The following is a 12,693-nucleotide window of genomic DNA, read 5'->3' as shown; positions in this document are numbered from 1 at the left end:
CATGAAATTCATAGGTAAGCAGGTGGAACTAGAAAAAGAAATGATTGTAAGTGAGGTAATTCAGACTTGGAAATACAAGTATGGTTTTATTCACTTCTATGTAGATATTTTCTGTTAAGTCACTGATAACCAAGCTACAATCTGTAAAGCCACTGAGATTAAGTGCAGAGTAAGGGACTGTGTGCATGTGTGTGTTTTTTTTTGGGGGGGGGTTACAGAGAGATCATGTTAGGAAATGAAAATAGAATATATAGATATAGATGCATGGGATGCTAGAACAGGAAGATAAAGTCTGGAGCTGGAGGAGAGAGAGTAACTGAGGAGGGAATACAGGGAGACACAGCTAAAATTAAGGACAAGTTGAGGGGTGGTATGGAAACCTAATACAGTATAAGCTTATATATAAACACACATACAACACACACACACATATACATACATACATACATACATATATATACATATATATGTATATGAAGGTTAGATAAATGAAATCACTAAATAATGGGGAGTATAGAAACCCTACAGCCTTTTCTTGTTACCAAATAAATCTTCCAGTACCAAGATTGAGTTCCATCTAATTGAGTTGTTGGCCCAAGGTGTCCCATGGAAGGCCTCAAACAACCCAAGCTGTTGCCAAGACAATAGGTTTCGCTCCACAAACTACAGCAAGGCCTTATTGCTGAAGACAACACACATATCTCTCATTGGATATAGAGAAATCAAGCTGATGTATGGTGATGTATTGTGTCCCCCAATATACTGTGTCTCCCAATAAAATAAAACTTGCCTGGAGATCAGAGGAAAAAGTCAGCCACTATATAGCTGTCAGGCAATGGTAGCACACACCTTTAATCCTATCACTTGGCAGGCAGGGATCTATCTGTCTGGATCTCTGTGAGTTCAAGGCCACACTAGGGAACAGAGCCAGGTGTAGTGGTACACACCTTAAATTCCAACACTAGTTAACCATTGGGGTGTGGAGGTCTGTACAGACAGACAGGAAGTGACAAAGCTGGGCAGGAAGAGGAAGTGATGTAGTTGGACATAGAGAGCAAATCAGACGGCAGAACAGCAAGAGATATAGGCGTGGATAGACAGGAAGTCTCACCTTTGGAAGCTGCAGAGTTGGTGAGGTGAGGTTAGCATGTGGCTGTTCCTATTCCTCTGATCTCTATCTCAGGTTTTCACTTCAATATCTGTCTCCATGTTTTTTTTTTATTAATAAGACCATTTAGAAATTTGTCTACAGTCCCCTTATGTTTAAGGACTTCATAGGAGACAACTGGGATTGAAGACTTTAAAGCCAAAAGATATAGTTCCTAATACGCTTTTGCTGACTCTCAGTTTTCTTTGCTTCTATCAAACAATGATTTGGCTTGATCCCTCAAGTTACCTAGTGGGTTGCTGTGGTCTGTAAGGCTTGACTAATGCTGGATGCCCTAGCAAAGCCTTCAGCGTTTGATCATTGTATTAAAACAGTTGTCTTTACTTTAAGTATATTTCAAATACTTGAGAAACCTATGCTATGGCATGTATTTAGAGTTGCCAATAATATTGGCTTGAAGACATCACTAGTTCAGGAGCCAAACATCACTGTCAGGTGCAATTATCAGAGAAGCTTTATAGAGGACAGTATGATCCTACAGAGACTTCCAGACTTCCACAGCTTCCTTTAGTCAAGAAGACTATTTTAAAAACCTAAAGATATATAATCAGTTCAATTCTTCCAATCTGTGCAGTGTTTTTTTCTGTCTGCAAAGACATCAGAAATTATTGCACCAGTGGTAACTATGGCAACATTGCAAGTGACTTACCCAAAGCTGTCACACTCTTCATGGGACTCTCTTGATAAATACTAACTGGAAACACAGGAAATAACTAGCACTTCAGTCCACTGTTTACCAATCTTCCATCTGCATTATATGTTTTCTGGTGTTTATGTTTTGCTCAAGGTCTCCTGTGTATTCTCTTTCCGTGGTATGTTTTGTCTGTAGCTACAAAAGTAAATGAAACTATTTTAAGTACACATGAAGAACATCTCACAGATCACAGATCCAATAACTTGGGTTTACAGCAGTTGGATTCGTTGAATCTGCCTCACATTGTTTCTCAAACTAGTCGTGAGCCCCTGTGTTTAAGTTATCTCACTGCCTCAGCTTCTCCAGAGTTTCTAAGAATAAAGCTTCACACTGCTGTGCCTGGCAGAGTCAATTAACTTTAATAAAAAAGGATGAAAATGCATGATATGATTCTGGTAGAGTTATATTTATTATGAGAACTCCCTTCCTGGCTGGAATGCAATTACCTACTTCTAATTTTGCCTTTAAGTAGTGGAGGCAGAGAAAAACTCGTATTAGCCTCATGAGAACAAGGCTCCACCCTTCTGGCCTCAGTTTACCCTAACTAATTCCTGATTACCTTCTTACCAGTGCAATTTCACTGGAGTCAGAGATCCATGGATTTGGGAAAGACACACTTCAATCTATGCAACTCATTTCTCTCTCCTTATGAGAAAAACCTGAAAACTCATTAAAAAATGTATTTTAAAGTTTATCTGGGAGTACATTTAGCTCTGTGTGTACATGTGTTTCATATCCATGAGACATGCCAATAATGAATTGAAAATATCTGAAATAAGAGAGTCTAAACATTTGCAGATTCTTTTTCTTGTTTTTATGCCCTAAGCAATACTGCATTTGCAAACGGGTTCGTTGATTAGGTATCAATATCAATATCAACAGAAATGAATGAAAGCCTACAGGATGAAGTACATAAGACATATGCAAATTCTACATCATAAACAATTTTAGGTTGTGGTATTTGTAGGGGTTCAAATAAACACCAGATAAACAGAGAGTCAATCATATATTATATTGTTTATATTGTATTATTTATGAGAAGAAAAATCAGCTCTGTGCAGTTTATTTTAGTTCATATGAAATATGACACTAAGTTCAAAATTGACAAAGATTTTCAGTAGGGCTTGGTGGGATGAGGCATGTGGATCCTAAACAAAATGTCCCTGATGTGCAGCTGTGTGTCCTGTCCAGTGTCCCTGTATAGCTCACAATTTTGTTGCTTTCACAAATACATGGAGGAAATAATTTAAATGGAGAAAGATTTATTTGGTGCATGGCTGCCTGGATCATTGTCCTTAGGCCTGTGGTGAAAGAGAATATCTCTCCTCATGGCAGCAGGAAGAAGATATGAGCTAATGGGCTCCTCCTCCTCCTCTTTTGGTCCATCTGAGCCCGAGGTGTTGAATGGCACCGACCACAGTCAGAGTAAATCTGAATTTACCATTCATACTGAGAGCCCTCCCAGGAACACCCAGTGTACTTACCAATTTCCCAAGTATTTCTCAATACAATCCAGTTGACAGGCAAATGGCCACTGTATTCTTCCCTTCTTAATTTCATGGTCCTATACAAGCATACATTTCACTAGCATCATATACAGCCATGGCCTACTTATCACTCTAGGGTTCATGTATAAGTCTCTGTTTCAGGTGTTGACATAGATTTCCTGAGATGCTTTGTGGTTTCAAATTGCTACTGTACACATTGTAGTAAGGTAGGAAAAGACAATGTTATGGGAAAAGTCAATACTGTAGAGTTTTGCAAGGCCTACAGGATCGTTCTGTGAGCACAGATGGAAATCCAAATGGGAACCTTTGCAGTGTTAGAATTACTGGCTTTCATTTATACAAATCTTCTCATTTTACAAGCTTATTGTGGCTCAGAAATGCCACCCCATCAATCCTCATGGCTGCTCACAGGGACACTGATGGGCTATTAAAATGGTAAGTGGGTTGAGTTCTAGAAAATAGTTATCTCTGTTAACTTAAGGGCAAACAAAAATGATCTCAATGGAGAAACTGATTTGTATTACTTCCCAAGGTGGGAAGATATGGCAAGAAGATTTGACTCTGACATGCTTATTGCCTAGTAACGATGTAATTAAACCAGGCTGGAGAAAGGCCAGGAAGGTACAGCAGCTAGTTAATCTAATGGTTCCTCCAAGGAGCTCGATTTGTTTGGAGGAGAAATGTTAACAAACTTTCCACAGTAATTCTGTCTTTTCCATCTCTGTGTTTTCTGCCAGCAGACATAAATATGTCTAAATCTGTACACAACAAACAGAAGTATGTAGGAGCTGTGTCTCCATGTTCCTGTCTCAGTACAGCTGTTACATGAACCTCTCTTCAAGAATGAAAGTGATTCAGATTAGGGGTGAATCTACAATGTGTTATTGAGTGTTTAATTAGGATACAGGGATCCACAGACACACTGAGCCTTTGGAGACCACTTTGTTTGAATTTGTGTGGGTGCATTTTACCTTTGAGTAGACTACTCAAAATTTGTATCATGCCCTATTTGATTTAAGGCCCACTTAATGAGATGGTACCCATACAGGATACGATTTGGATGACCAAAAACCATAGACTCAGAAACCTAGGGTAAAACCAAATAATACTGGTCTAAAAAATAAACATAACAATAAAATGACTTATAATGATATTTTGCTATATGCATAGTTATGTGGCTTATTCTGTCCTTCTCAGAAAGCTTCCTTCAATGGCAGATGGAAACAAATACAGAAACCCATAGCCAGACAACATTACAGAGAGAGAGTCCTTGGAACACATATGTCTAAATTGGATGTCTCCATGAAATCCTTCCCCTCAGAGCTCAGGGAACCCTGCAGAAGAGGAGGCAATGTATGCAAGAGCCAGAGGGGATGAAGGACACCAGGACAGCAAAACCAACTAAATCAACAGAGCAAGGCTCATATGAACTCACAGAGACTGAAGCAGCAGGTACAAGGCTGACACTGTACCAGGTCCTCTCTCTATATATATTATGGGTTTTGTTTAGTATTTCTGTGGGACTCCTGGGTGTGTGAACTAGTTGGTTTCTGATTCTTGTGTCTTCTCTTGGGGCTCTTTTCCTTCTCTTGGTTTGCCTCTTCTAAACAAAGTGTGATGGCTTTTGTTTTATCTTGTTATATTTTATTTTGTTATGTTTGGTTGCTATCTCTTAGAATCCTGTTCTTTTCTAATGAGAAACAGAAAGGGAGTGGATCCAGAGGGGAGGGGAGCTAGAGAGGAAGTGGGAACAGTAGAAAGAGGGGGGGGGGGACTGTAATCAGGAAATATTGTATGATAAAAGAATCTATTTTTAACAAAAGGGGAGGAAAAAGGAACTTGTAAAAGGTGAGCTCTAGATGGAAGAAGCTGGCCTGACCCCAGTTCCTATTCTCACCCTTTACTTCCTGTTTATGGATGAAATGTGATCACTCTGCTTCCTGATCACCAGACAGTCTCACATTCCTGCCACCATTCCTTCCCTGCCATGATCAACTGTATCCCTTCTAGAACTATAAGCTAAAATAAACCCTACTGTCCTTTTCTTTCTTTTCTTTTCTTTTCTTTCTTTCTTTCTTTCTTTCTTTCTTTCTTTCTTTATTTATTTATTTATTTATTTATTTATTTCAGGCTTCAGATTTGAAAGATGTTGGAAAGTGGCAGAGGTAAGAAAGCCCTGTTGTTAAGCAATAAAGCATGCGGGTAACACCTCTCTACACAAATTCATCTGATGCAATCTCGGCTCATCTCTACTTTTTTATAAGCATGCCATCTTCACTGCACCCTAATATATTTTAAAGCATGAATCAAAGTGTGACATATGTCAGTTCAAGTTCAATTCCTCTGTCTTTTGTGTCCGGAGTGTGTGATGTCTTCAGCAATAGATGTCAAGTTCTGGGAGGTAACAAAAAACTGCAGTAATGGTTGGTGTTTTGTGAGTCTCTTTGACACCATTAGTTCACAACTCAAAGGGAGATTTCCAGTGCTTGGCCCTGGGATTTAGGGCAGAACTACTCTCTGTGTAGGCCCCTGAATATATTCCAGAGGGAAATGCAGCCCTGTGCAGCTCAGCTCATTGTTCCATGCTTCCTTTTGTCCTGGAATGTGACTTGAACTTGACCCTAGTGCAATCACATGGCTTGTGAGGATCATTAGTTTGTTAATGTGATAAAGATTCCATTCAGCACATACTATGTGCTTGATAAATGGTACTCACCATCATGACAAATTACAATCACTTAAAATAACACTGGAAACATGTTATTGTGACATCATTTGGAAGCCATAAACTGGCATGGATGGAAATCATGAAGCTACATCCCTTCCTGCATCATGTGACATTGCTGTTGACTTGAGAAAACCCTGAAGCATCAATAACTCTGATTATGGGCTGACTGCTGCTAGGCAGTGTAAATGTCTGTCAGGAAGGGTGAACCAGCCAGCTTTTCTCAAATGAGGCAGGTGTGAGCCTCCTAGAGACTGACACATGATTTCTAAAGGTGAGAATGAGGAATTATAACAGAAGCTCATTATAGATAAGTTGGAAGGCATTTGTTAATCAGGACTGCTGCTGATGGAAGATGCAGCATGTTAATGCTAGGAAAAAAATGACTTCCACACAGCAACATCTCTTTTATTACATGGCTGAAATGTGCTCTGAGGCTTACAAAGGCTTATTATAAAACAAGATATGTTTTGTACACCTGACTTAGTTTAGAACATCAGAATAATGATTAAAAAGCATTATGGAATAAAGTATGATTTATGCTGAAAAAAGTAATCATTAACTTTTATGACACAGACATTTTTTTTAAATGGTAAGTTTCACATGAAAAACAAATCAAAACTAATCTCGAAGGAAAAAAAATAAACCTGTAAGGGTTGTCAAAGTTTTTTCCCTTCTGTAAAGCATTGAAGATGTGGACACATCCTGGAGAAGTGCCTGAGGATGTCTGCCATCCTCCTTCATGTCCCCACCTTGCTGTTCATGAGACATGGGGACGAGTTTAGCCTAAAGAAGCATTCCTGTGATGATGGTCACTGGGAGATATCCTCAATTTAAACTAACATGTAAGACATGTTCAATTCTCTTGTAGTTGAAATAATCCTGAAAGCCTGTGTACAAAAATTGTATGTTTTATAAAAGACAACTATTCCAGATTTTCTTATGGTTCGGATTTCTTCTTAAAAGGCATGAAAGTAGAAAAGGCCATTTCTGGAAAGAGAAAGAAGATGAGGAAGATGAAGAAGAGGAAGAGGACAGACAGAAGTGTCTGGGGGATCAAGAGGTCAATAGGGGTCAATGTGAACATTCCGTAGATAGGCACACATCATAGTGAAAACATTGCTTTGTATAGTCAATATAATATATGCTAATAAAAAGAACAAAGAAAAAATGTACCAATAAATTTTATTATAAGAGGAGAGAAAATATAGTGAAATCCTTCCAGGAAGCAATCTGTACCGGGACCTGGTGTTCTGCATACAGTCTTTGCATCTGATCACTTTAGAGTCCAATTACTCTAAATTCCCCTGAACCCAGTTCTTCATCTCCAAAATAGACTGAAGATTTTCACTTTTGCCCTCTTAGAAGGATTAAAGGGAACAACATCTGTGTGCATCCCTTAGTGCGCACAGTAGGCTCTCATTAATAGTGTCATTTCTGCACCTAGTAAGAGCATTTTCCTCCATTGTTTGAACAACTAATTTTAGATGAATGTATCAACCAGACTGAGTGTGTGGCGAGGTCAGAAAATGTCCCTGGACCACTGTGTCTCAGGAGACACATGTGATACAAACGGAGTGGCCAAGTCATACTGATGAGTAGAGAAAACACTGAACGAACCAAGGCACAGCTCAGGTTTTCATTAAGTCTCCCCGGAGCTGGAGGTGCACAGTCATGTGGGAGTTCATACTTCCTCTTTGTCTGAGAACTATTGGCACTGCCATTGGGAGAAATGAAAGTTGTCAACCAATACATGGATGACTCATGGAAGCCAGCATCCTGAAAATGTCAGAAATAAACCCACTAACTCAATAAAAAACAGAGCTGAAAAATGTCCATAAGATATTGCAGTTCACCAGGGATACAGATGGTGGCACATGCCTTTAATCCCAGCACATGGGAGGCAGAGGAAGGCAGAGCTCTGTGAGTTTGAGGCCAAGCTGGGCTACAGAGTGAGTTCCAGGAAAGGCACCAAAGCTATACAGAGAAACCCTGTCTCAAAAAAAAAAAAAGATATTGCAACATTCTGACTATGAGTCTTAATTAGAATTCCATCCCCTCCCACAGGTACATGTGCCTTTAGATTCTGACTGGACACAGTATATTGGGGATAAAACTATCTTCAGAAAGGAGAAACAGGAAATGAATTATAGACTATGGAGGACATTATGGTGCCAAGTGATATTCAAGTGACTGGAGCTAACTCATTGGACATCTACAGCAGGCAGTGAGATATGCACCTCAGAATATGCAGAACTTAGAAAAGATCCCCAGGGACAGAATCTGGAGTAAGGATTCATGAAAGTCTAGAGGCAGGAACAGAGCAAGCCTTGGCAGATGGAGGTGGGCTTGATAGCAAAAATAAAATAAGAAGCAGAAGTTTGAAGTAACATTGAAGCCTTAAAAATCTTCATCAGTGATTACATGAGTGATCTCACTCTGGGTCCTTAAGCGTCATCAGTGTGTGACTGTCACAGAAAGGATAATGAGTGATGTCAGGAGAATAAGATAAAGAGGACCGAGTGCTTAGAGGGAAAATGCATACCAGAAAGCTTACTACATTTTAAAATGTGCTATTGTCAAGTCAGGGGTAACACTGAAAGTTTATTTTTCTATCTAGTTTTCTCCACTTTACTCCTTTTAAAAAAAGTGGGATTTAGTTTTAATAATATGTAAGAGTTAAATTTTCTTAGAAGACTACTCAAAAGATCTGTGTGGAGATGTTATCAAAAAAGATGAAACAGCACAATATTTTAAAACTTTTAGTAAATTTGGGTTTTTTTTCTCTAGGAAACAAACAAAAAAAATGTGAGTTGTTCTCTTTCCAGAACTATCTAAATGCACAAATGAGCCTAGGAGGGCGTGCTGAGAGGTCCATGAGCCAGGTTCTCAGCCTGCATCTGCCAGGCATGGCTTGTCACCGAGGTTTTGGTTAACTGGAAGACAGGATAAACCCACTTTTGATTTTAATTTCATAATTAGGTAACTATACTCTGAAATATCAGGCATTCACATATGGAAAAAGTCAGCACACAAGAAGTCACAAAATAATGTTTTTATCCATGAAATATTTTCTAGACAATTGTCCATTTTTCTTCCTGTATTTACTTTTATACTGAGGTTAAACCAAAGTTTTCATACTTCAAAGTGAATCAGTTATAGATAGCTTCACATAGTTTAGCTTATAGATGAAATACATGAAAGTCTTTCTATGAGCTTATAAGATGATGGGAGTTTTCCATGAAGATAAGTTGCTAAATTCTGATTTAAATTGAAATTGAAATTTTCGATAATTCTCCTAATCATAAAAGCAGTTTACCTTCACTCACTTAATGATCCCTCAACCTATATTGAATACTCTTTCTGATGAATAGAGCAGTACAAAGGGACATGATACAGGGAGGAGATAGACAATGAATGAAGCAAATTAAATTTATGTACATTGTGTCAAATAGTAATAATTTCACAGAAGATGAATAAAGCCAAGGAGGAAGGTAGGTTTGTAGGAATGTGAAAAACAGATTGAAAAGGCACTTTCTAAAGACAGGAAAATACACATGTGCTGAGGAAATAACTATTGTGACTGTCTCTTGAAAACCATGGAAGACAGAACAGAAAGCAGATGTCAAAACAGCCTTTGCCTGATGGGGGAAGGGAGCTAGTGTAGACAAAAGAGAGTGTGCCCAGGAGAGTCAGTAGGGAGTAAGGGAGCTCACCTAGGACACTGGGTGATCGTGGGGAACTGAGGACAAGTTGGAATGGCATCTGTACTCTGAGAAGTATAGGTCAACAATTAACCATCAAAATATAATAAAATCAGATGACTAGATTCTAAAGACAAGGTATAAACTATTCTTTGATGAGGCTTTGGGATATATTAGCACTCAAAGGTTCTTGTTTCCAAACCTGATGACTTCCATTGATCCCTGGATCCCCCACTGTGGAAGGAGAAAGCTAACTCTCCTCATTTTCCTTCTGCCTCCACACTCGTGCCATGATATGTATACGGAAACATGCACACACATCAACATACAAAAACGCATAGACTTACAAGCAAACTAATAAATACAGGGGAAAATAATTAGAATACTTTGGGAAATGATGAAGTTATCTTTTGACAAAGATGAAGTGATCTCCCCACGAAGGATTCCTTCACTTGGAATAAATTTTTTGGTTTTTATACACTACTCACAGAAGCAGGATCAAAGACTCAAAAGTCAATCCCTTTTGAACAAAGCAGACACTGCTGGGCTTTATGAAACCATCACAAATTACCTCTAACTTGTTCACTCCATTTTCACAGACTGGCCTGTCATAGCATGTATAATGCCTATTACAAATCATGCTAAACACAAGAAACACTTCTATACATGCCTGTGTGGATAATCCCCTGAAACTGAAAGTTGAAAGTCAGTTTTAGTTTCTTGTTACAGAATCATGTCTCAAAGGAAAGCACATGTTGTACACCTTGAATAAACTATCTTCAGTGCCCTTCATCTCTGAACTCTTAGTTTACAATAAATGATGTCTCTGAAAATTCATGTCTGGCAAAATTTCAATATCCTTTAGCTCACTGTCTTTCTGGAAGACATTTGGCTGATGCTCTTATACACAGAACCTGTTGTGGATGCTGAACCTCTGCTTTTATTTCCATAAATGTGTCATTTAACCTCCTTACCTTTTAAAGATAGGAATAAATTGTTCCCTGGACTGTTTCACCTCTGAAACATCTATTGGTGAGATAATGTCTACAAAACAGAGTGAATGTCTCACCAAAAAGCAGTTTGCTCCATTTTGACCCTGAAGCTGAAAATGAAACAGATAAAAACAGAGATGGGGGATGAAGGCAAGTGTCTGTGATTTCCCAGAGATGAGGAATGGGTGCAGAGGTCTATGACTTCACACAGATGAGGATGGAACAGAGGTCTATGATTTAACAGAGATGAGGGATGGAAGCAGATATCTGTGATTTCATAGAGGTGGTAATGGAAGAAGTCTATGACTTCACAGAGATGGGATTTGGAAGCAAAAGTCAATGATTTCACAGAGATAGGGGACTGTAGCAGAAATCCATGACTTCAGAGAAATATGGGAATGGAAGCAGAAGTTTATGATATCACAGAGATGGGAGAATCAAAGCTGAGATCTATATCTTTATAGAGATGGGGATAGAAGAAAAGTCTATGACTTCACAGAGATGACAATAGGGAGTAGATGTCTGTAACTTTGCAGAGGTAGGGATGGAAGAAGTCTCTGACTTCACAGAGATGGGGGATTGCATGCAGATGTTTGTGACTTCACTGAGATGGAGATGAAGTTTGATTTCACAGAGGTAGGGAATGTAAGCATGCTGGAGATTTGCTTCATCAGGGGTTTTCAGGCTTATTCTTTTCTCATTATACTGTACCATTCTGTATTTATAAACTCAACTTTTGCTTTTAATGGCCTCAGGCTCTGGATCTGAACTCTAGGCATTTCATCCTTGGGATCATGTGTGTCTAGTAAATCTCTAACATTCCTGTTCTTGGTGTAATTAGGAAGGCACAACGGAATTCTCAGTTTTGCTGTGGCAAGAATTTTTTCTGAAGAATTATTTAATTTAGAGAAGCTAACATTGTACACATTTTTATCCTTTACAAAAGTCCCCACAAAATTTCTTAAAAGGAAAGGCATTAATAGTGAAAATAATTAAAAATAAAAGTAAAAAGATGCTGGAAAAGTGTGGTCTGCAATATCGAAATGCTGGAACCAAAATGTGGAAGTATAAAACCACATGCCATCCCCAAATGCTCTCCGCTGACCTCTGTGCTGTCCACTTTGCCCTGCGATGGAGCATTTCTTGCCCACTTGCCTTAGTCATCCTGTGATCTCTACTCTGTCTCGTATTATTGAAGACCTACTCTTACCTCAGCCAGTGGCATCTTCACTTGGAAGTCTTTCATCTCATTAGGATTCCCTACATGGTCTCTGTTTCTATAAAGTCCCTCAGCACATGGGATAAAAAGCTATCCTTAAGTCAGGGACGCCTTCTTATTTATCTTTATAGTCACCGTGCCTGTTTGCTTTGCACTTAATAAACACTGAAAGCTTGTTTGTTGCACTCAATAGTAATGAAATTAATATTATTAATAGCAGTGGTATGAAATCTTCAAATAATATACTTGGAAATAATGAAAATTAAAATAATTTGAATTAAAAAATAGTGATTGTTGAGGGATACTGTTCTTGCTTTCTCTTTTTGCTCCAAGTGCCTCATGAAGAAGCAGAGCAGCATGGAGCTGTGTGCCAGATGACAGTAATCAGGGAACACTAACTCAGAATTGAGATGCTTCTACCTCCCCATGCTCTCCCAGCCTGGACCTCTGGATCAGGCCAATAAAATGTGTGCTAACACTCCAAGTGTTCCTGGAGTCAGTGCCACTGTCCCAGAACTCAGGTCAGTGTGAGGTCTCAGAATTGCCCTCATCAATTTTCAAGTTAGATCAACTACCAGTAGGTGGCACCAAACTTCAGACTAGGGTAGGTGACACTCAACCAAAAAGCCGCTCAACCCAGATGGCTGTCCAGCTTACCTCGGTCATTTTGGATTCTTAGAGAA

The 12,693-nt window shown here is 38.9% G+C and overlaps 1 protein-coding gene across 42 annotated transcripts in view; it reads left to right on the top strand.

Moving 5' to 3' along the window:
* The window catches only part of LOC131901485 (synaptonemal complex protein 3-like), a 132,612-nt gene that overhangs the window by 16,801 nt on the left and 103,118 nt on the right, over window positions 1–12,693 (top strand). For 34 of the 42 annotated variants that reach the window (XR_009376663.1, XR_009376659.1, XR_009376653.1 and 31 more), the window contains 3 exons: window positions 4,692–4,822; window positions 5,501–5,535; window positions 7,062–10,636. The gene's annotated coding sequence lies outside the window, so the exon portion shown is untranslated. Of the gene's footprint in view, window positions 1–599; window positions 3,806–4,567; window positions 4,823–5,500; window positions 5,536–7,061; window positions 10,637–12,693 lie in introns of those variants that run through there. The other 8 variants (XR_009376655.1, XR_009376687.1, XR_009376685.1 and 5 more) reach the window with 5 other exon arrangements.

Source organism: Peromyscus eremicus, unplaced genomic scaffold (assembly GCF_949786415.1).
Source record: "Peromyscus eremicus unplaced genomic scaffold, PerEre_H2_v1 PerEre#2#unplaced_91, whole genome shotgun sequence".
Taxonomy (NCBI): Eukaryota; Metazoa; Chordata; class Mammalia; order Rodentia; family Cricetidae; genus Peromyscus; species Peromyscus eremicus.
The sequence above is the reverse complement of the archived record's forward strand: the minus strand, read 5'-3'. Positions and strand labels throughout refer to the sequence as shown.